This window comes from Eriocheir sinensis, chromosome 17 (genome assembly GCF_024679095.1).
Source record: "Eriocheir sinensis breed Jianghai 21 chromosome 17, ASM2467909v1, whole genome shotgun sequence".
NCBI classification, from domain to species: domain Eukaryota; kingdom Metazoa; phylum Arthropoda; class Malacostraca; order Decapoda; family Varunidae; genus Eriocheir; species Eriocheir sinensis.
Genome location: NC_066525.1, coordinates 10,144,185 through 10,167,709, shown reverse-complemented (window position 1 = coordinate 10,167,709; position 23,525 = coordinate 10,144,185). Strand labels below are relative to the sequence as shown.

The 23,525-nt window shown below is 40.2% G+C and overlaps 1 protein-coding gene across 1 annotated transcript in view; it reads right to left on the bottom strand.

Moving 5' to 3' along the window:
- The window catches only part of LOC126999927 (zinc finger protein 181-like), a 66,827-nt gene that overhangs the window by 4,553 nt on the left and 38,749 nt on the right, over positions 1-23,525 (bottom strand). The gene's annotated exons all lie outside the window — the stretch shown is intronic.

Here is a 23,525-nt window from a genome sequence, read left to right as displayed (position 1 = left end):
GTTTGAACTGCACTTACAAAGACATACGTCACTCTTTCATATTTAACTTAGAGCTTTTCTATCCATTCTAGCACCAGCCAAAATGAAAGAACATGATACTAAAGATCCCTACCTACACCTACCTAGAAAGCCAACACAAAATATACAGATGATCAATATTTTATATGTATATGTATTTCATTTTTTAATTATTAATAATAAGTGGGGTATGCTACAGCAAATGTAACTAGTTCCAGAATGTCATTCATTAGTTTTCTTATAACCTTGAAGCTTCATGGAAGACCATAAGAACCTACATAGAGATCAAAATGTGTGAAAATAGCAATGAAATATGCAAACCCGTGAGGCCGCAGACACCAATGTAGCCCAAGCGTCCAGTGGGGCACAAGAGCTCAAATCCAATATGAGGCTTTGCTCTCAGCCCTCTTTAGATATGCTAAAAGACAGGTAAATGCATATGCAACTTCCTACACAGAACTCGGCTCCCCTCAATCCTCGTGAGTTTGCACATTTCATCGCTTTGGGTTGCTCCATCGTCTGGCGCTGCACGAGTATGCACTCACATTTCATCACTATTTTCACACTTGTTTTGATCACTACACTGTTTTCTATAGTTTTCCAAGGTGTTTAACAGTAAGTAAAAGACATATGTGACAAAACAGGAGTAGATCACTGTCATGAGAAGTTTTGGGTGAGGGGAGATGCTACCTGGGCCTCATTTGAGGAGGGGAAGGAGGCTTGAAAGCCTAGAAGGGGCACCTGAGGAAAAGCAGGGCAGGACAAGTGAGGAGGGAGGAGGGTGAACAGCTTAGCCTTCAGCAGTGGTTCTCAACTTTTTTCTTATTATGTACAGTCTGCAAAAAAGGTATCGAGCACCCATGAGTTGATTGTATACAATTTGAGTGAAATCTAAAGACATAGTGTTGTGTTGGTTAGGTGGATACCAATGGCTAGATACTTTTTTTGCTGACTGTACCTCTTGAAGCAGTTATGTACCCACTCACCCAGTATATGAGAAAAAATCCAACTAACTGAATCCCAGTTAATGTTTAACTTGCTTTAATTATGTAGAATCAATTGGAAGTCTACTCTGGTATGTGTGAACAAATAAGTCCAAGAAGCATCACACAAGAAAGTTTTGCTTTAATGCTTGAAAGCAACAGTAGTTTGATAAGTGTCTCATATCTCAAAGATTCCCCTCACATACCCGTTGGGGTATGCATACATCAGGTTGAGAGGCACTGGCCGAGATTCTCCTCACCTCATGTACACTTTTAACTTTCTTCCCCATTTTTAATATTGCATAGCAATTATATCTACAGTTTTTTGTTTTTTGTTTTCAATTTCTTGCTTGGCAATTATTTTCTAAATTTTTTAGATAATCAACTCTCTTTTCTGGTTTGCCAGCTCATGGCTAAAGTCATATTGCACAAAAACTGCTGCTGAAAAATCAGTACAGTCATACCCTGCCTCGGAGCATTATTAAGTTCCAAAAGCCATGATGTAACCCTTTTTTTAATGTAAACCAAACATAATGAATTAAAATGACAAAAATTACCATAAAACAAGCTGTAAAATATCGTAAAGCTAGTGTGAACACAAAAAACTAGTGTGTGTGTGTGTGTGTGTGTGTGTATATACCATTCAATATACACGTATACCATACTGTAGCAACACCAGCATGTGGAAGGTGATCTGCTGGCTGTATGGGTTTGTTTACTTTTGGTAAGTCTTCATTTGGCTAATCGAGCACAGCTGATGACCAAGACTTGGTCTGGACCAGAACCATATTGTAATATGTATACCATACTATGCACAAATATACCACACTGTAACAACAGAAGCATGAAGAAAGTGATCTGCTGGTTCTAAAGGTTTTTATTACAGTTTGGTGAATCTTCATTTGACTAACGGCATACGATCGCTGACCGTGACAAAGACTTGGTCTGGACCAGTGGTGCGCACCGCTAACCAAAAAGTTAGCTTCGCTAACTGGTAATCCACTAACTAAAAAGTTAGCTTCGCTTACGCTAAACCAGTAAACTGATAAAGAAGTTAGTGGAAGGTAATGCTAACCAATAACTTTTTTTTATATGGATTTGGCTTTGGTTTAGTATTTTGGCTCTAAAACCCTTAACCCCTTCAACACGAGGACGTGTATACTGCGTCCTTGTGTGCCCCGTACCATATCTGAGGACGCGCATACTGCGTCCTGGCTCGCTTTAGCCAATATTAGAGTTATTTTATCTCTATATTTATGCTTACATCTCAAAATTATCAATTAATTTATGTTTCTTTATGTGCACCATTTAATCCTGCATGTTTTCATATATAATACATGATGATTATGTTGAGTTTATGGCTGAAAACTTGTTATATTCAATAGCAACATTTGAAATTTGGCGCGCACGGCGATCCCAGATACGGCGCAGGGCGCTGTTTTGGTCCAGCCATAGTGAGTTTCTTTATGTGCACCATTTAATTCTGCATGTTTTCATATATAATACATGATGATTATGTTGAGTTTATGGCTGAAAACTTGTTATATTCAATAGCAACATTTGAAATTTGGCGCGCCTGGCGATCCCGGATACGGCGAGGGGCGCTGTTTTGGCCCAGCCGTAGTGAGTTTCTTTATGAGCACCATTTATTTCTGCATATTTTCATATATAATACATGATTATTATGTTGAGTTTATGGCTAAAAACTTGTTATATTCAAAAGCGACATTTGAAATTTGGCGCGCACGGCGATCCCGGATACGGGGCGGGGCGCTGTTTTGGCCCAGCCATAGTGAAGGGGTTAAAAACAAACATAGTGTCCTGATATTTCAATATGTTGTAGCTTAGACATGGAGCTTTCCAGAAAGGTATAGCATGCCAAAATCAGATGATAAATGTGTACACTAATAACCATATTATATTCAACATACACTTTATTTATGCCTTATATATGAACTTGCAATTGCAGTGCAGAAAAACAAAATCTGATGATATCTGATGACACACTACACAGGACTGCTCCCCCACACAGCTCGGGATTTGTCAGGTGGAAAATATTGAATTCTTGTTATTAAATCCTGAGTTCAAAGAGTTGGAAATAGAAGATGCATTACCCTAAAATAACAAAAAGTTTCCCTAATAATTGTCCAACTACCCTTCTTTAAGGCATAATTTACTTAAAAGTGGAAGCCCTGGAATTGTTGCACCGTGGCTCAACTAGTGCTGTGTCTGCCCACAATGGACAAGAACAAGCCTGTATGAATTTTTTAGTGGACTTAAAGGTTAGCGTAGGAAGAACTACATTTAGCGAAAGCTAATTGGCCCGCTAACTGTTTCCAAAGTTAACAAAAACACTAATCAGCTAACGAAAAAGTTAGCTTCACTAATTAATGGTTAGCGGATTAGTGAAACCGTGCCAACCACTGGTCTGGACCATACTGTAATATACAGTAATACCTCGGTTTACGAGTGCCTTAGCTTACGAGCCTTTTGATTAATAAGCAATGACTTGGTGTACGAGCATCCTGTTTGTACAAGTCAAAGACACGAGTGTGGGTTCCCATTGTTCGAAGCTAGACGAGAGCACTCAGCGCGAGAAAACAATGGAAATAGGGTTGCAAGCTGGTATCACACTGGGCCTTTTTCCTCCAACTGTTGGCGGAAGGCGCAACAGGCAACTCCAACTTTTCTGGGTGTGCGTCACATACGACCAAGGTTGGTTGCCCATATCCACAACGTGAACAAACCAGTTCCCCTGTAGCCACATGGCGCCGTTTGTAAAAGTAAGGCCAAAGTATGGGCTGTTGTGGCTCGTACTGCTGTTACTCAAATTATGGACTTGCTCCAACAGTTAATTGGAAGGATGAAGCTGTTGTGGGTATGATCGTGGCTTCAAAGATGGGAGGACAGGAGTATTTACCCAAACCAACAACTCGCTCCCCATTGACCGTAAGGGCAACAGCGGTTGCTCCTAGCTCCAACAGTTGAAGGAAAACACCCAGTGTGACACTGCCTTCAGTCCACTTACGTTTGTACTCTAGTGTGCGATCTTTGTGCTTTCAGCACTATATCATTTATATATGATACTATATTATTTATATTATTTATATTTATTTACTATACTATATTATTTATATTTATAATTATTTATCATTACTAGTTGTTAGTAAAATTACTTTCATTTTGTATAAAATAACATGTTAAATGATTTTTATGTTTTTGGGATATGGGACGCATTAATGGGATTCCCTTTAATTTAAATGGGGAAATTCGTTTTGGTTTACGAGTGCTTCAATTTGCGAGCAAAATTTCAGAACGAATTAAACTCGTAAACCAAGGTCTGACTGTATATACCGTATTTCCTGCCATATAAGATGCACTTTTTTCAAAAAAAAGGATTAGAAAAATCACCCTGTGTCTTATACGGCGATGGTAAGGTTTTAGTTGGCCTAGGGGTTATTGTTACTGGTACAAAACCAACACCCAAAACACCTCCATTTGACACAATAGTTCCCAGATGTCCCCAGAATGAAATATACTGTATTTTGCAGCGTGTAATGCGCACTTTTTTTCACTCAGAAAATGCCAAAAAGTTACCCCTGTATGGTATACGCCGAAGGTACATATTTTGATTGATTTAATTAAATAATGTATAATGTGATACAATAGAAAAGGAAAGTGTGAATAAGCAGAAGAGAGGTGGAGGACATGACCATACAGGTCACAAGAAGAAGAAGACGCGCCACACGTCGGAGCGACAGACTTACATTCTAGACTGCTCATCCCCAATCTCCCTGTATTGTGCTGAGTGAAGCCAGCCTGGGGCCGTGGGTGTGCCCAGTTCATCCAAAACTGATGACTTCACATACCTCACTCCCACCCTGTTTCCTGACCCCAACATTAATTTTTAAAGAAAAATTGAGACCACCATCACCTTCCTGAGAAAATTCTGCATCACATTCAAATAAAATTGTAATAATGTAAAAATACACATACGAAAACCAGAGTTAAATGAAGTAGAGAGCACACATTTTCTTGCACTTTTTTTCCTTCAACTTCTTAGTACCCAGCTGATTTTCGTCACATCACTTTTATAAGCGCAGATCCTAAATCTGCAAGCTTTTCAGCTTCTGATGGTGTAGGGTACGTCCTAAGGTAAAAATATACATAGGGTCAAAATTGCCTCCGAAAATAAGTCGCGCTGTGACAGCGTTCATTCGCCTCGGCATTTGTTTACTCAGGCTCGCCGCTCTCGCACAAACAGACTGCTGTAGGGAGGGATTCCAGCAAGATCAAAAGAAATTTATTATTTCGATCTTGGATTCCAGCTTACCAGTAATAAACTCTCGTAAACTTGTAATGGCCAGAAATGTGCTACAGTTGTAATGGTATTTTTCCCCATGTAAATAGAGTTAACGGGATATTTGCGTAGCCATATATATGTACATGGGTTTCTCATGACATGTAAAGGAAAGAAGGAAAGGAAAGAAGGAAGAGAGAGAGGGAGAATTAAAGGAGGGAGAAGAGAGAGAGAGAGACACAGCAATATGATTATAATAGTAATCTATTGAAGGGACGCACGGATCGATACTCCACTGTCACGGTGCGGCTTATGTTCAGAGGCGATTTTGACCCTATGTATAATTTTACCTCGGGACGTACCCTACACCATTGAAGCAGAAAAGATTGCAGATTTAGGATCTGGGCTTATAAAAGTGATGTGACAAAAACCAGCTGAGTACTAAGGAGTTGAAGGGAAATAAGTGCAAGACAAAGTGTACTCCCTACTTCATTTAACTCTGATTTTTGTATTTGTATTTTTACATTATTGTTACAATTTTATGCTAGTGTGATGCAGAGTTTTTTTTCAGGAAGATGATGGTGGTCTTAGTTTTTCTTAAAAATAAATGTTGAGGTCAGGAAACAGGGTGGGAGTGAGGTGTGTGAAGTCGTCGGCTTTGGATGAACTGGGCACACCCACGGCCCCGGGCCGGCTTCACTTGGAGGGCCTTGGCGAGCAGTCAGGTTTGTAAGTCTGTGGTGGGAGCCAAGGCGCAGCGTGAACACAAAACAACACACAACACCGCCACGGCACAACAGTCAACAGTGTGCCGGGTACCTTGGCGGTGATGGTTAAAGCGGCTATTACACAGGAACAATATTGGTGGAGTAGGGTGCTGCCTCACATGACTGTTCGGTGACCGTGAGGCGGACTTGGGCGGATTAGTCTGGAGGTATTTCTGCTGTGCAGCGACCAGGTCAGCTGCCGTTTTCTGAGATACATGTTCAAAAGAACGGATATCCGTGGATGACTTCAGTGTTTATTGTAAACGCATTTTTGTTTTTCATTGTAAAAATAACTATATTAAAACATAATATGATTGAAAGAAATTAATCAACACCTATTTCTACTTGAAAGTAAGATTGCCAAGATTGACCAATGAACATAGCATCCCTGTGTGATTGGTTCCCTCTGTAGCTCTGTGAAAGTTACCACCTGCACACTGCACAGTGAGTGAATCTACCAACCAACCCTTTTGTTTACCATTTCAAAGTCACAGCTGCTCAGGGTAAGAGCAGTGTAATTCTTCAACCAACAGTGGAACACTTTGAACACAGAGAAGGGCACAAAGCAACATACGGTATCATAGTCATAATTGTAAGTAAGGTGGCCAAGTGTAATACGTACTTCATACACATAAAGTTAAGGGAAAATATGGAGTTTTTAGTTTTTTTCTAAATATATTTAGCCAAACTATAGGTGCGTCTTATACATAACGTATATGAACTTCAATCTGCTGCCATATGAATTATTGAACTTTATAATAAATAAATAAATATATATATATATATATATATATATATATATATATATATATATATATATATATATATATATATATATATATATATATATATATATATATATATATATATATATATATATATATATATATATATATATATATATATATACACACACACACACACACACATTATAAAGTTCAATAATTCATATGGCAGCGGATTGAAGTTCATATAGGTTATCTAATTGTTCAGATTATTGGGAAGGACCCCAGAAAACTCAAATTATATTCACACAATCAGTAAAAAGATATGACATATTATTACCCACCAGCAATGCTTTATAATGCTGTACAGCAATTCTAGGAAGATATATCCATGTAGAGAGAGTAGATCTAAACTAATAAAGGCACAAAGAAGTATAGTAGGTTCACGAAAATGTCAAGCAACATTGGAAAGGCAAACCCCTCTGGTAATCATGGAAATCATATACAATCCTTGGAAAAAACGTTGGGAGTTGGGAGTGCGTTAGCTTACTGAGAGCCCGCCTCACCACCACTACCATTGCCGCCCTCCTGCTTAGCCAGATACACAGGAGGCTCCATTAGCAACTCACTCTCATACTACAGCAGTTCATGATGACTAAACCCAGTAAAGTCCTTAGGATTGGCAGAGTTGAGCAGAGCAACAGGGGAAACATCACACACCTATGTTCAGTTGACCCATGGGTGAGGGGTTGAGCCAAATGTAACAGTGGATCAACTGGGCCCAACAAATTGGCATCCCACACAACAGCTCCTTCACAATATTCCCTCAGCAGCTCCTATAGGCAACTCTTTACCAGAAACAGAAAAATAATAATTGAGCTAAACATTTGTAGAAGGTAAGATGGAGAAGAGGTGACACTGGCCACACATACAACATTGATGTCTGTTTTACATTCACTGCCTCACCCAACTCAGTGGACTCAGAGGGGTGTTCAGTGCCAACTTGGCAAGACCTGTCAGCTCTAGTTCATAACATTTCACAACGTTGTGTGACCAGCAGGTCAACTGAACTCAGGGAGCAGGTGTCCACCCTTCTTGTGCAACCCCCATACAATGTTTCCACGGGCCATCTTGACACAACTTTCCCACTCATTCCTCCCAGGCAATGGGAATATTTTTGCTAGTTCCAAGGCTTTGATCGTTAGTTATGAAACTTAGAACTGTTTCTATCCTATCACAAGACTTGAAATCACTTGGTTAGAAAAGCATTAGTTGCGGGTCCTGACTCTACATAAACAGAGATATATATAGATAGATAAAAAGATAGATATAGATGATCAGTCTAACCTCAACATCCGTGTATTTAACATCCACAGATTGAAACATCCGGGGGGTAGCCCGCTGGTATTATAAAGTTAAAGATTTGGGTATCCACGGGTTTTCTTGAGCAGTTTAGTGGCCAACCAAGGCACTTGCAGCTCGATGTACACCCCACCGCCACCCCACGCACCTTCATACTTCCAGTAGCTACACCAGTGGTTGCTGCAAATATGTTAGTATCTATTAGCAGATATCCGTGGATCCTCAACATCCGTGGGTGTGTCTGTTACCTAACAACTGCGGATGCTGAGGTTTGACTATACTGTATATCGATATACAGTACCCTCCCGAGTTTTGCGCTTGCTTCGTTCCGCAGGTATAGTGCTGAACTTGTGGATCACGAAACTCGGGGAATTGAAGATACTGAAAAAGCGCTTATTTGTTCCGGCCCATGGAGAAGCTGACTTTTTTCCAAATTTATTCCCTTGCTATCTCAAAATACATATGTAAAAAGGAAGAAAATGTGAAGAGAGAACGGGTCGTTCTGAAGCCACAGCAGAAGACGGCTGGCTGCCTTATGATTGGCTGACAGTTCTGAAAACACACTTGTGATTCGTCGAGTCCGATGATGTCATCGACAGCGCTCATCCAATCAGTGGCCTCTAACTATGACGAAACGAAAGCTTTGTGAATCTGAAGTCAACGTTGATAGTTAAATCATTAGTTCGGAGTCTTTACCGCGGGCCATTAGTGCGCATCTCTGTGAATCTCGCCCCTGCATGTGTGATCACAGTCACCCAACCGCTAATTTCTCAAGAATTTTGTACAGAGATTCAAAGTCAGCTGCATTTTACAGGAAACTTATCGAAATTCTAGCTAGAAACTCAGTCACCAGCATGTCGGTTATTTTCTCCCAAGGTCGTTAAGTTGTGGTCACAAGAAGAACGTATCAGCTGATCGGTTCAGTAACTATACACGTGTTTATTCCGGTACCACAATGAGTTCCACGAAGCTAGATAAGCCTGGAGTAATCAGGTTGAGCAGATCTTGGACTTGAGTCTTGTCCAAGCGTAGCCACTGCTTCATCGTGTCTGGGTCCTCACTGTTGCGTTCTCTTAGCATTTAATGGTAGCAAGCTGTAACACACTCTCCCTTTGTCTCTGAGCTAACCACTCATGAACTAATAAATGCTTTCTTTTCATTTTTTTGCTCTTTCTTCAGCAAACACCACAAAGCAAACTCTGCAACCTCTGGATCCATTGTTTGTTTTGCTTTTCAGCTGATATATCCCAGAATGCAACAGTCCTCTGAGTGACCAAACTTGAGGATAAATTGGAGGCAGAAAATTGTCAGGAGCTAATTTCGGTGGAAAATTCCCGAGAAACTAACTTGTGACCATGCCTTTAAGCTGCTGGTGTCACCCTGGGCCTTTTTCTTCCAACCGCGTTGGCGATAGGGGTGACCGGCAATTCCAAGTTTTCCGGGTGTGCGTCACACACTGCCAAGGTCGGTTGTCCGTATTCACAACATAAATAAAGCAGTCACCCTGTATCGATTAAATAGTTAACAAAGCAGCTCTGCCAGTCCACTTTACTAGTTTCCTGGTTGGCCATCTTCCACTGCTCCTCACTCCTCAGCCACTGCCGTCGTCTGTTTGTTTACATACAGCCGTGCGGTTGCTCGTACCCCCAACTGTTTTCCATCCATACGGACAACCGACAACTCCCAATTGGGCGCATGGGCAACCGCAGTTGCCAATAGCCCCAACGGTTGAAGGAAAGCGCCCAGCGTGACACCGCCTTCAGGAATCGTGCGTGACGCCGACAGTAGGTAGGCATGACCCGTACATGTCAAAGCAGCGCGAAAGTCGGGGTGATAATGCGCGAACGTCGGGATGGTAAGAATTTAGGATTGAGCACGAAACTCAAGGATCGCAAAACTTGGGAGGGTACTGTAGATATAAACATAGATACAAGTACCTCTCAATCTACATGAGTGTTATGTTCTCCGTGAGTTAATATAATGTAAATTTTATGTAATGTAAACAATTTTCCCGTACTACAGTAAAACTTCCCTCATCCAGTAACTGAGAAGATTCAACGGTGCTGGATAAGCAGAATTTCTGGATACTTGAGGTATATTCCTAAAATTCCCCATGTAATTTCATTCAAAGAAAGATGATGACACAGGTACTGTATACTCAGCTGTGCATCTTCTGACTACAAGTATGTATGCATGTACACTCAACCCTCGATTTCCCTGAAATGTGGGAAGCAACTGTCCAGGAATCATAACAGTCCAGGGACCACGGAGCATTTGTTCACAATAGACTTTTACCACACTTCATCACATCACATGTTCAGCAGACCCCCTACTATTTACAAATTATAGCAATATGGTGCTGTTCCTGCAAACAAAACAGTAAACATAGCCGAAAGAGAACGTATTTCTGATAAGTGGACATGAAAAGGCATAGATAATCTCTGGACAAGAAGCAGCCATGCACTGACCCACTGAGTCACTGCTTGGGCTGGGTCTGGACCCTGGCCCCCCAGAGTAGTTTTTATTTTTTATTTTTTATTTTTATTTTCTGCCCAATAGCGCCAGTAAGCTTTCTTTTGGGGTCTTTTGGGCCCAAACCAATCATGGCACAGGCAAGTGTTTATAGTGGCACCATCTATTCTTGGCTCGTGCTGTCCCCCCGAGCTCATTCTTGATTCCCGTCAATGTGGGAGTGAGGCAGGGCTGTGTCCTTGCCTCATCACTTTTCAACACTTGTTTGGACTGGGTACTAGGCAGAGTTGTGGACAAGAGTCATTGTGGAGCATCTATTGGCAATACCAGGGTCACTGACCTTGTTTTTGCTGATGATGCAGCAATCCTTGTGAAGTCACTGGAGGTTCTGGTGATGGGTCTCGAGGCACTGCACGAGGAGGCAAAGCCCCTGGGACTTCAGGTTTCCTGGGTCAAGACCAAGGTACAGGTGTTTGGAGGCTTGCTAGATGAAACAGTACAGTCTGTTTATGTGTGTGGCAAGGACATTGAGATCTCAGAAAATTTCACATATCTTGTTAACGTAGTTCAGAACAATGGTGAGTCTCACCAAGAAGTCTTATGGCAGATTGGCTTGGCCCACAGTGTTATGAACTCACCTAGCATGAGCACAAGGTGTTGTCGATACTTGTGTAAAAAGACAAAGATCCAGATCTTCAAGTCCCTTGTGCTCCCTGTCCTAACTCTATGGCTGTGAGACATGGACACTATATAGGGACTTGGAGAGGCGGATCGATGCTCTCGTTCTCTCATCTCTCGCTGATGAGGTTTCAGGCCCCGCTCCACTGTCAGCGCAGCACTCCACAGGGCCGTCAGCAACAATGATGTTAGCCTCAATAATAATCCTCGATATACACTTATTCACAATGTCGTAGTGAGTGAGTCTTAATTCCTTTCATGGATAACCTACTGATGTCCTTTTAATAAACATGGCATCATTATAGTCACTTGGCCATGTTTTGGTTCATGCTTATCACAATATCTTTCCTTTTTATAATATCACAAATATCCATTTTCATTTTCCATTTATCTGATATCTTCTTTATATTATCACAATTCAATGTCTAATGATTATTTCCAACTCACTAAACATTTATCACACAATTTATCTTCGAGTCTCAAACACCAATTAATAGCCATGATCGGTTATGTTATGAATTCTCTCAATTTCAGTTTGAAGAACTACAAAGCACTGGTCATTTGCTGAGTGGCTGATTTCAGGCTTCTTGTACCTCACACAGTTTATGCATTTCCTCTCAGTCATTGAGCAATCTTTAGATTTGTGATCACCAGTGAACTTGTAAGATTTTTGGGCATCTCCATTGTTCTTGGCAGTGCAGTTGGCCTCAAGATGGCCATATCTTTAACAATGGTAACATATGATTGCATGGAATCTATCTCTCACAGTGTACACTCCCCACTCAAGTTTTATCTTGTCATGATGTTTATGAATCAACTCTCTAACAATTGGATCACATTTCAAAATATAGTGCACTGTGCCACCAGCAGCAGGGTTGCTAAAAATCTTCTCAATTTTCCCCTCAACTCCAGGAATCGAGTGTAGGAACTCATTCCTGTTTAACAATGTCTCAATTATCTTATGTCCGGCTCTTCCTTATGCACATTGTAGATCATGATCTTTGGCCTTAGTTTTCCCACACTTTTGTGCTAACTTGCTCTACATTTTTAAATTTCTGAGCTGCTTCATTTCTTGCGTTCTCATCATTAAAGTTCATAACAATGTTAACTCCATTCGTGAATCTTGAATCAGTAATCTGAATGCCTTGTAATGCCTGGGAAGCTTAATTTTTCAACTCAGTAGCCTTTTTGTCTTGATCAGAGGCCTTCACGACAAGGAGATTCTTCTTCCTCTTGAGTCTGGCTATGTTAGCAAAACTGGTGCAACCCGACTCTGCCTGCTCATCACAAATCACGCCTGCCACCTCACTCAACTCCTTGACACTGGACATCTGAGATTCAACCTCATCTTTTACCACAGATATTTCTTTAGATAATTCTTGCTTGAATTTATCCAATTTTTCAACAATGTTGGTAGCGAGAGACGCTTTATGAAAATGTGGAATGCAAATCCAATTTATTTTAGGTACATTATCCTGCTTGACTCGTCAAATTAGCACACTTCACATGACACCACCTTGGACAAAAATAGCATGCAATCCACTTCTCGCCTGTAAAATCTTCACAGACATAACAGGAATCTCTCAGACTCCTGGTTCTGCCCACCATTGTCGACTCAGCAGTTCCATGGAGCGAGCTCACGCCGGCACATCCTTACCCTACCCTCTCACTCTCTCTCTCTCTGCCTTTGGTAATGTGTCAACACAGAATCATGGGATATCGCTGGGATGACTTTGTGTCAAACCAGCAACTACTCCGTGAGACTGATTCAAGGCCTATTACCTGCATAGTACGTCAACGCCAACTCCGGCTATACGGGCATGTGGCACATTAGCCAGAAGCCGACCCTACTCATCGGGTTGTCTCTGCAAGAGACAATCTTGAGTGGAGGAGGCCAAGGGGACACCCACAGAGTTTGTGGCTTGAGCAAGTTGATCAGTCTTGCCAGGAGGTAATCAGGATGGGAAGGGGGCCTAAATGGAAACTTGCCCGCAGAGACCCCCGGACTTGGCGTTGTAGAGTGGGCAAGGCGACTCGCCCCCTGGCATATGCCCCCATTGATATATATATATATATATATATATATATATATATATATATATATATATATATATATATATATATATATATATATATATATATATATATACACACACACACACACACACACACACACACACGCACACTCAGTTTCCGTTCTCAATTTACAATATTTTGTGTATACGGCCGACGTATATCACCACCTATTTTTCAATTTACAACTGCCGAGACTCACATATATGATCGTCCAACCTGCCGCATGAGTTTTACTGTTTGCAATTGGTGTATGTTACTATTGAAAAATTACACATGATCATTGTGTAAAGTCAGTAATGACTTCTAAGCATCCTACAAGTGTGAGTGCATTCAATAATAAAGGGAACTATGTGACGGGAAACGGGATTCACCGCAACCATTTTCAGCTGAGTCTAAGAGGTGCGAGCAGTTATCACTAACAGTACTTTACCAACGATACCTGCTTAACCCCTTCACTCCAGCGACGCTGACATCGGCATCCGACGGTGTCACCGTATGGCAAGGGTTAGTCCTCTTCTAAACCTCTTAATCCTCTTCCATTTCCTCTTAATCCTCTTCTAAACCTCTTAATCCTCTTCCATTTCCTCTTAATCCTCTTCTAAACCTCTTAAGAGGAAATGGAAGAGGATTAAGAGGAATTTAGAGGAGGATTGAGAGGTTTAGAAAAAGGATTAATCCTCTTCCATTTCCTCTTGATCCTTTCCATACTGTGACGCCGATGTCTGCGTCATGGATGGAAAGGGTTAACGATACTGGTATCTCAACTAATTTCACAGTACAGGATTGTGTTCCAACAGTACCTGGTTAACAGTACTAGTATAAGAACCAAACATCCCGATAACAATGCTAACCATACCTGCTTAACAGTACTGGTAACACCACCAAATGTCTTCTGGTCTAACTCAGCTAAACGTGCGGTTGTGAGGGGTTCAGCGTAGAGGAATTCCCTTGTACAGCATTGCCGCTTGTCTCCTAGCCCGCGATGTAGAAATGTTCTAATATTAAGTAAAACCATAGCAAATATGATCAGCAAATATGCATACACATTTAATCTTAAGTATTATAACGTATGAAAGAACAGTTAACTTATTATTTATAAGATATTAATAAGTATATAAAGAAACATGGCATACATATTTTACAGTGTTGCTAAAAAAATGCTATACTTATTATTGAGTTTCCCTATCGTTTTGGGATGGGTAAGTAGTTTCACAATTATATTTAGATTATATTGTGAAGGAATGTATGTTAAAATAAGCTGACATAAGTAAGAAAAAAAATATTCAAATCCTCGTGGCAGTAACGCCATGAGAGAGATAGGCAATCGCGTGGGGTTAAAAATGTGGCAACGCTGTACTCCTCCTTATTCCCTATTGGGCACTGCTACAGCCGCGTTTTAACCCTTTCCATACGGTGACGCCGACGTTGGCGTCATGAAGCGCCAGTGCAATATACGGTGATGCCGACGTGAAGCGCCAGTGCAATATACGGTGATGCCGACGTGAAGCGCCAGTGGCATATATGACGACTGAGTGATCCCGTATTCTGTTCTGGCCGTACTTAGGAACTCCATGTATTGCCCTTGAGTTCCGATTTTGTTCCACCGTAGAAAACGCCTCAAGTCTGTTTATTTTGTGGTAGACTTTTTTTCTCTCTCTCTCTCTCTCTCAAAAACAGGCAGTGAACGCCTGTCTATTTTTTTACGGAGGGGGGGAGGAGAGAGAGAGAGAGCAAAAAAAAGCTTACCACCAAATGAACAGGCTTGAGTCATTTTCTGCGGTTTGTCATCCACATCTTCAGGGCGAGAGAGAACGAGAGAATAAAAAGGAAAATATTACCGATGTGATATGAAAATTAGCCGCTGTAGCTCAGTGATGTATTGTGCTCTGCCATGACATATGACTACCTGCTAACCACCTACACTGAACAGGAAGGGATCGAACTATGATCTTCCCAAACGGAAATGAGCATTATGCCGACTGAGCTACCACGGCTATGGGTTCAAGAAAGGTTGCAGTTCCATCAAATCTTACTTTCCTTTCAAATTTCTCTCTCTCTCTCTCTCTCTCTCTCTCTCTCTCTCTCTCTCACACACACACACACACACACACACACACACACAAGACCCACCACCGGGACGACAGCCTTTCACTCCGTGAAATCTAAGTGTATTGCCGGTGAATCAGTGGGATATTTTCCATGATCTTACATCTGTGTCCTTCCCTTCCCTCTCCTTCACAAATCTATTTGTTTATCGCAACTAATATAAGGAAATACAATTCAGCAGATATACGTCATCTACACATAACGCAAATTTCTCTGTGTATTTATGGATACATCTCAAAATTATCAATTAATTGATGTTTCTTTATGTGCACCATTTAATTTTGCATATTTTTGTATATAATACATGATGATTATGTTGAGTTTATGGCTTAAAACTTATTATATTCAGTAGCGACGTTTGAAATTTGGCGTGCGCGGCCAGACCAGATATGAGGCAGGGCGCTGTTGTTGCCCGACCATAATGAAGGGGTTAAGGGTAGTACTACTATAACACTACTACTGTAACATGCTCGAGAGAGTGATAAGACCAAGATATTACACATGTAAACAAAACATTTTTAGTCACTATGAGTCACACTAAGTAAATGAAGTCATTGAAAGTCATTTCAAATTATTATAAGTCACTGTAAATCATTGTGTTCTTGTGAATTTAGGCAGACCCAAGAATACATCTACATTTAACCCATTATATATAGGACTCAATTTATGTTATTTTGATTGAAGATTGAAGGGAGATCTGTATACATACTTCTTATGTAATCGATGTGAATAACAAATAGAGTTAAAGGATGTGAACGGCTCTAACAGTTCAATTCATTAACTTTCCCAGATGTTTTAAGTGCAGGGAAGAATATTTCCGCCAATATGGCAGTAGTAGAACAAAGGTAATAAAGAAAATACATTTCTCTAATAATGAATTATTATACTTTCTACAATGAGAACTTCTGACTTCATGATATAAAGGAAAAAAACAACCATACATAAACTTCCATATAAAAATACCTACACATTGTGATTCTTAAATTGAATCAGATGGCTCACTGACTTTATTGAATTACAGTACATGCTTTAGTTTAGACTATTACAGATGTCTAAAGAATGCAATAATGGGGGACTTTCTTTGCTGAATTTTGGTAGGGGGCAGCAACATATCCAATTCTCTGCCATGAAGAACAGAAATTAACTGCTTATCATTTGCTTCTCTAGAAGGGCTATGCAACAAAATACTATGATATTTCATTCAAATTATCTACATAATTTTGTATGAGACTACAGCATTGCTCACCTTCCTATATTTCTTATAATCAAAACTATTCTGCTGCAAAACTGGAAGCTCCAATTTGTACTTGCTGTTTCCTTATAAATATGATGCAAAGGTGAGTAAGATCAGGCCTCCAGTGATATGAGATCCTTCTAGTGATTTTTCTAAGTTCATGTATCAACTGTGTCAACCCTAACTTTTGCTGGAAACATTAAGAAAAGATGTTAGCACAGTGTTCCCTTTATATTTGTGGACTTTTTTATTAGATTTGATTATTTGATGGTTATTCTATAAAAATTAAACTGTGAAATATTCATAATTGAGAGGCAGTATGAAATTCTTGCCGCACACATGACAGCAGTGTACACAAGTGCTAGAGGGGGCCCACAAGGCCACCTACCCCACCTCCCTCCTCAGTGCATGTCATCCTAAAAGGCCATCAGTGTTGCCATTATTTTCATAGTCTTCAACACCTTTTACTTCAAAGACATACGTATATTAATAGAAAGGATGACAGTGTCAGAGTAACAAAAAATTGATACTGACCAAAAAAATAAGTGATATTAGATAAGTTTGAAAGAGATGAATCTTCCCAGTTTTAGCCATCATATGGATCTCAAGAATGTAACCCCTGCGAAAAATAAGGGAACGCTGTACTTGGTAACACAGAAACATTCCCAAAGTGAAATCCTGCCCACAAAGACAGGATGCAATCACATCTCACCCAACCCCCCAAAAGCATTTTTAGTTTGTGTGTGTGATCAAAGACAGACAGACTGTATGAACATAGTCTGTTTTATGGCCTGCCTTTATGGGCAGGATTTGAATACCACAACTTAATCTCGTATACAGGACTGTGTCCGGGTTACCAAGTACTAGCTTTTATTTTTAATACATTTTTGTCAAAAGATAAAGCTGACACAGCAGAAACTTGTGCTCTAGAATGGACATATATAACTAGAAGCCTGGTTTTACTCACCTTTGCATCACATTTATACAGACAGAGAGCAGAAAATGGAGCTACCAGGTCTGCAGAATAGTCAATGGTTTTTTTTGCAAGGACTAAAACAAGGCGAGGGATGATTTCTCTACTACATTTTCATACAAAATTATTTGAATTATTCGAATAAGATATTATAATACTTCACTCACAGCCTCTCTTAAGATAATGATAGGCATTGCCTTCCTGTATCCTTAAAGCCAAGAGAGCGGGTGGCATGGTGCTAGCCCCTACTTGCACAGTTGCAAAGTTGCCCATTAGTAATCAGCATGCAGCTAACATAGAATACCTCATACATCATTTTGAAAGCCATTCTAAATTCAGAAAGTCAATATTACTCAGAAAAAAAAAGGGTTCATTATTCTTAAAGCATTAAAAAAAACTTACTGTGTTAAATTAATAAAAGCTACAATGTCTAATGCATTTCATTGTGGAATTCTGTCCTCTAAAACATTTTTCATTACAACACAAATTTAGGATAAATATACAATAAACTGAACCTTGCATGGTATCTGACCTTTCAATAGTTGCAAAACCTTATATGTTGCTTTAACCTAAAAAGTGGCAATGGCAAAGTCACTGCCTAAAATACACTATCCTAGGAATGTGGAGCTGCTTAAGCACCATTCATGATTGTTAAGAGTCACAGGATGCCCAGACCAAGGAGAATCTTATCTGTAATGTTGCATAGGAGATCCCAATACTACATAAGTACCCCAACCAGAACAGGAACTATTTCAAACATTCATTTAGTTATTCTTTTAACTCATGTCCATCTACCATATTAAATGGAAACATTTTTGTAATTGCATAATTTACATTAAATATAATGATACAATAAAAGGCACAACATGATCCTTTGGTGACCAAAAATACAAGTACATCATATGTATTTTTTTCTTATGCAATCAATTTTAGATACATATAATTCACTGTATGAAAATTGCTCCACATCTAGGCAATTTGAAAAGGAGATACCTTTATACCCTAAAACAATGTTGCAGTGACAAAAACATTCTGCATGCCAGATTTATTCCTTGAAACAGACCACTGGTACAACAACTGAGGACTCTTTCAACCTACTTATTGAAATTATGATTTTCAAAATTCTTATCAGATCTGAGAAGCTGTAGTGCACTATGCTCTTCTCCCTGCCCACTCCACATGCTGCCCTGATGATCTCTGGTGACTTGGGAGGTTCTGGGAATCAAGTAGTAATACTTCAGTAGCTCTCCTTTTTTTCATTTTCTTATTAACAATTAGAACATTGTAGATAATTCCCCCCAGGTGCAACTATGAAAAGAAAACCTACTTAAGAGAAATTCAATGCTTGTGTACATATTTCTTTTTATTCAAATAGATATTTTGAGCATGGCATGTTACCTGGACTCATACTTTTACCCTTTACAATCAAAACTTTAAATTTTGCTGAACCACATGCAAATTTTCAATATTTTTATTAACTGCCAGTGAAGAGAGAGAGAGAGAGAGAGAGAGAGAGAGAGAGAGAGAGAGAGAGAGAGAGAGAGAGAGAGAGAGAGAGAGAGAGAGAGAGAGAGAGAATTTAATATTTGCTGACCTAAAAATGTGATAACTTGCAAGCTGGAGTATGTAGACTTAGAAAAATGAGGCCTTCTCTGCCAGTATTCTTTTTATAAGGAGTTTGGACTAATAAAAGTTTCAATGAAAAGGGAATATATAGTAATGTTTCCAAACATATAAGCAGGCTTCAAGAAATATTATAACTGGGAACATCTCATATATATAATCCACATACAGTCGGTAATGTTGGGTGTATACGCTATAGCTGCGCGTGGCTGCAGTGCTCATCTCCGTCGCATTGGCCGTTTGAGCCTGTGGTGAGTAAAAACCTATTACCCCAGGACACAGGCCAGTGTAAAATCCAGGATTGCCAGTTTACTTTTCCCAGGTACCCATTTATCAATCAGCCCAAAAGGGAGGATGAAGAGCTGGGTGAGCTGCTTGCTGACTACCCAGGCCAGGATTCGAGCCCAGGCCCATAGATTTGTAGCTAGGCACACTAACCACTGTTCCATAGTGGTGTATACACTAAGGACACCTCTATGCAAGAATATAGGCAACAGAGACCCACGCATAAAAAATTAACATATTAGGTTCCATAAATAACCATGTTATAAATTTTGGATGGTGAGATGTCTGATAATATAGGCCAACTAAAAATATATATAGCCTACACCTAGCCTTTTTATACATAATACAGAACAAATAATTATATATAAAAAAAGAAATCAATAAATAAAATAACTCATAAGCTATTTACCTTAATACTTAGGAGGCTGAACTTGCAGGGGATGGGAGGGTGAGGTTTAAGGCTCAAGGCAGAGCTACTGAGCCCAAGAAAATTCCAGCTAAATAGCAGCCTGCTCCCATGCTGATGCAGCCAGAGGTAGGTGCCCCAATACGCTAGAGGGCTGCACCTCTACCCCTACTCTCTCTCTCTCTCTCTCTCTCTCTCTCTCTCTCTCTCATTATAACTCATGCTCGCTTCCCCCCCCCCCCAAAAAAAAAAAAAAAAAAGTGACCAACAGACACATCCTCATTTGCAAAGCACATATTCCCTCAAATTACAGGAATGCTAGATGGTTATCATAGGATTTAAAACTTGAGATTGAGACTGTAATAGTGCTTCTTATACACTTAACCCTTTCCATCCGTTACGCAGACGTCAGCGTCACAGTATGGAAAGGGTCAAGAGGAAATGGAAGAGGATTAATCCTCTTCTAAACCTCTCAATCCTCCTCTAAATTCCCCTTAGTCCTCTTCCATTTCCTCTTAAGAGATTTAGAAGAGGATTAAGAGGAAATGGAAGAGGATTAGAAGAGGACTAACGGTGACGCCGTCGGACGCCGACGTCGGCATCGCCGGAGTGAAGTGGTTAACCATTACAGACATTGGAATGAAGTCATGCACTTTACACAAAAGGCTAATGTGTCTGCCTCTTACCTGACTCAAAGTTCTCTCTCTCTCTCTCTCTCTCTCTCTCTCTCTCTACCTCTGACCATGTCACCATTGAGCACAAGCCACAGTTGGCTGAAATATATATCTAAAAGAAGTTACTCATTGATACGTCCCTAATCTGTTCTCCGTCGGGTATGATTTTATTGCTTTTGCTTCTTCTATCTCATATGCAGAAGCACTGATCTCAAGACAATAATATGGTCGATGCTTAATATCATGCTAGAACAGCCAAGGCTGGCAGGCAAGTAAGAACAGCAGGGAGGGTGTGTCAACAGAACAAAAGCCAAAATAAACAAAAATTATATCTTGACGAAGTAAAACAGCCAGTCACATATTTAAAAGGTGACACACATAAAAGACGGAATGTAATTTTTGCTTTTTTTCACTCAAATTGCATACCATGAGGTTCAACTTACAGACATAAAGGCTAAAATTAATTGTAAGAACACCCTCGCATATTAAGTGACTGGAATACTACAATCCCTCACATTAGGCAATCCTACTGTATAATGAAAAATATATTTTAATCAATCAATCAATCAATAGGGGGGGCACTGACTTGCCCACCTTACAATGCCATTCCCTGGGGTTCTTCTGAACAAGTTTCCATGCAAGTGGCCTGTTTACCATACCAAATATTTCTCAGCAGGCTCCAATGACTTGCTTTAGCAACAAGTCTGTGGGTGCCTCTTTGGCTTCCCCCACTCAGGATTATTTCCTACAGAAATAATAGGGCAAGCAGGGTCAACTGGGTAGCATGCCACCTAATATGCCAAGAGTTGGCATCCTGCACTATGCAGATAATAGGTCTTAATTTAGTCTAATTGGGTAATAACCAATGACAAAAAGTCATTTCAGTGGTACCCCATGATTCTGTATTGACATATCAAAGGCATCATTTAACTTTAAGTTACCCTTTAAGTTATGTCCCATTACCATGGCATAACACAGGGAGCACAAGTGACTTGAAGATCCGAATCATTGTTCTTCTACACAGGTATCAACAATGCTATATACTCATGCTGAGCTAGTCCATAATACCATAGGCCAAGCCAATCCATTGAAAGACTTTCTGATATGATCTGTCACTGTTCTGCATGATGCTACCACCATAGGTGGAATTTTCCATGATATCAATGTCCTCACCACATGCATGACCAGACTATACTGTTTTGTCTAGTAAGCCTCCAAGCACCTGTACCTTGCACGGTCTGGGTCCAACAGACCTGACATACCAATGGCATTGAGAGCTATTACAAGAACTTCCAGCAACTCTGCAAGGATTTCTGCATCATCAGCAAAAACAAGGCCAGTGATCTTGGTATTGCCAACATACATTTCACAATGACTCAGAGTACAGGCCAGTCAATAAATCAACAATCCTTGCAGAAATGACAGGAGATCCCTGAGTGCCGCATTCTGCACCAAATCAAAAGACCAGCCCCCTCATCGAGTCAAGAGGAATGATGACAGATTGCCATATGGCAGTCAAGACTGCATGCAATCTTTGGATCATGGCTGCACCTCCAGCAAAGAACATCTCCACATTGATGTTACAAACACCAACTGCCTTTCCATCCCTCAAGCTTGTCACAGCCTCTCTGACCTCATCAGTAAAGGGATGAATTTCATGAACTCGTGAGTCAGCATTTATTTACAATGAAGCAGTTGGGAGCTACTTGCTTGGGGGTCCATCATGCATAGCTACTTAATGTACTTGACCTAGCAAGCCTCTGCCCGTTGATGTCTGACAAGAGACAAACTGCTGTTTGTAAAATGCTCACCTGAGAGGGAGATTCAGAGTGGGTTACCATGATTTGCCTTCCCCAAGTTTACCCAGAACATTTCTTGACCAGCCCAATAGGAACTGATGAAAAGATGGGTGGCCTGTGTGCAAAATGCCTTGGCCAGGATCAAACCTGGTTCCATGGATTTGTAAAGAGGCATGCTAACCACTACACCATGGAGGCACACATTTCCAAATGCATTACATGGATTACATGCATTAAACTTTCCTTTACAGATCTTGGCACCATTTTCATGTGTCTCAACATCTTGTGTTAAGTTGTAATCTATTATTGTATCTTCCTCAACCTACTAATTTTCATAAGCTCATAGAAAATTCATATTTTGGCCATGAAAGACAGACACACACACACACACACAAAAAAAAAAAAAAAAAAAAACTAAGGAAAGAATTTCCTTATGAGTAGGGGGACCCAACAACTCCACACAAGACTTGGATTCAGTTTGTTTCTTAGCCACTTAACAGTAATGTAATTATTGTATTTCATAAAGAATACTTCATTCCATGAAGTAATCAATATTTATAGCATTATTTTTCTTGTGCATAACACTGATTAAACAACATAATCAGAGTGTGAAAATACATTCATATTTCATACAATAACTGCAGCCAGGCGCTAGAAGCCGGCATCAAAGCAACACTGCATATGTACTTGAATCGATGGTTTAAGACTTGATTTGCATGACATTCTTCATTCTGGGTCTGGGTGTACTTGAGTGGGCCTTTACTTGGAGTGTCTGGAGCAAACACATGAGCAATGTTCCTTTCCATCCCACACATCTTATTACATTTGTTTCCCATGATTTTTGTCTCCATGACTGTGTTTCCTGAGAAGGAAAAGTTGCCCTGCCCTTCAGCCTATTCAAATGTTGTTGTTGTTGTTTTTTGGCTTTCTTTGGGGGCCTGGTGGTTGGTCCGAGCCCGTCATGGCGCAGGCAAGTGTTTATAGTGGTGCCATCTATTCTTGGTTCATGGTGCCCCCTGGAGCTCGTTCTTGATTTCCCTTTGA